We start from the raw sequence: 1,957 nt of genomic DNA, 5'->3' as shown, positions 1-1,957 counted from the left end.
TGTTGAATAGAATCTCATTTAGTAAGATCACCAGGTACTTTACATGAAAATTTGAGAAGCACAGATTTATCCCTTCCTGCAAATAGAATGAGCTCAGAGTATGATCCACCTGATAACTGTGACTTTGGGGTATGTTTGTAGCAGGGTGAGAAATATACAATTGAGAAGTGAAGATCGTTTACCTACCTTGAATAGTTGTCCAGTGATAGGGGATTCTCAAATAAACCTTAAAAATATTTAATAATGGATCAAATACATATCATTTTACTGTACAAAGAGCTTATTCCCCCAATTTAAATTTAGGGACAGAATTTTTTATTAAACTAATTAATTTTTTTTGCTTATATACTGAAATGTACTTTTTCCCTTTATCCATAAAACACATAGACAAGTGTCCTTTAAGGTTTGTATTTTTTCTTCATCGAACTAAGGTAATAAGGAAAGCTTGCTTTTCCCTTTATATACATCTAATTTGGAATACAAAACCTTTGACAATACAGACCTTGGCTCCGAAGTGCTTCCAATTAAGAATGAGAGACTGTATCAATACTATAAGGCAGGAGGAAGGAAAGCTTGGATTTTAAAAAGGGTTTGGTGTTGCTATATAAAGTACACACTGCATAGAGATGTTTACAGGTTACCAAAATTATTTACTCTACACTTCTTCAAAATAGCGTTTGAGATTTGGGTTCCATCAATGGTTAGTCCAGAAGACATAATCTGGATAATCTGCTATGAAATTATGAGGGATAAAAGTGAAATATTGGGGAACAATGGATTGGAAAGTGAAAATGGTGGAAAAAGCACATGCTAATTATCTTGACTTTTCATTTTTTTTTAAGGTACAGGTACATATTTTGGATCGAAATGTTTCCAAATTTGAAACTCAATAAAAATAACACTTGAATGAATTAAATTCTAGTTAGCATTGCACTCATGCTAAAGTAAAAATGATCTTGGGCAGAAGCAAAAATTTATTATCAAATATAAAACAAAATTTCATAGTGTTGAATCTATTCCATCTGACCTTAATATTGGTTACATGTTTATTTTGCCTTCCAAATTGATGTTGGCCTGTCATCCTTAATTCAGTGTAATATCATTAATACAATCTGAAGGTTTTACTTTGAAGCAAATAAATTATGTCATCATTGAAAAAGACTAGGAGAATTAGATCTGGCAATCTGTAAGCAGGAGGGTTTTAAATTACATTGTCCCTATATAACTATTTTAATGGCTGCATATATGTATTTCATAAAGGCATTTATGTACACACATATGACTTGGAATAAGTTTTCTACACTTACATCAGGTTATTGCATAAAATTAAGTCATGTACTTGCAGCTTGAACATCAAAACATAACATCAAAAGCCAACGTATCCAAATGATGTAAGTCAAATATAGCATACTTGTCCCTATCCAAAACCCAGGGTTTCAGTGCCAGCAACTCAATAATTCATCATGTTTATGAAGTTTAGTTTGTTTAGCTAGTTATATGAATCATCAGGCTACTTTTAGAGCCACTTTTAAGAGAGAATATAAAATAATCATGACAACTATTACTGTTTCCACATTTACAGATTGTTTATTTAAAGTAACCTACTTGCCTTTCATTTCTGAATGATTTGTCTTAGAGGAAGCAAAATGAAAATCCACCTGGGAATTTGTGCCTCCTGCCTACCATATAGTCATCATTAAATAATGGCTTCAATTTTTATTTTCTTTCAGATTTTACTTAAAGTAATTCTATTTTAAAAGACCTTCATTGCAATATAGTTTGCATAGCACAAAATTGACCTATTTTAAGTATACAATTCAGTGAATTTTTTTTTTTTTAGAGAGTTGTGCAGCTATCACAGAAATACAATTTTGGAACATTTCCACTATTCCCAAAAGATCTGTTATGTCCATTTGCAATCAATCCTCCTTCCTATCCCAAGCCTCAGGTAGCCACT

Source organism: Propithecus coquereli, unplaced genomic scaffold (genome assembly GCF_000956105.1).
Source record: "Propithecus coquereli isolate 6110/MARCELLA unplaced genomic scaffold, Pcoq_1.0 Scaffold162, whole genome shotgun sequence".
Classification (NCBI taxonomy): Eukaryota; Metazoa; Chordata; class Mammalia; order Primates; family Indriidae; genus Propithecus; species Propithecus coquereli.
The sequence above is the reverse complement of the archived record's forward strand: the minus strand, read 5'-3'. Positions refer to the sequence as shown.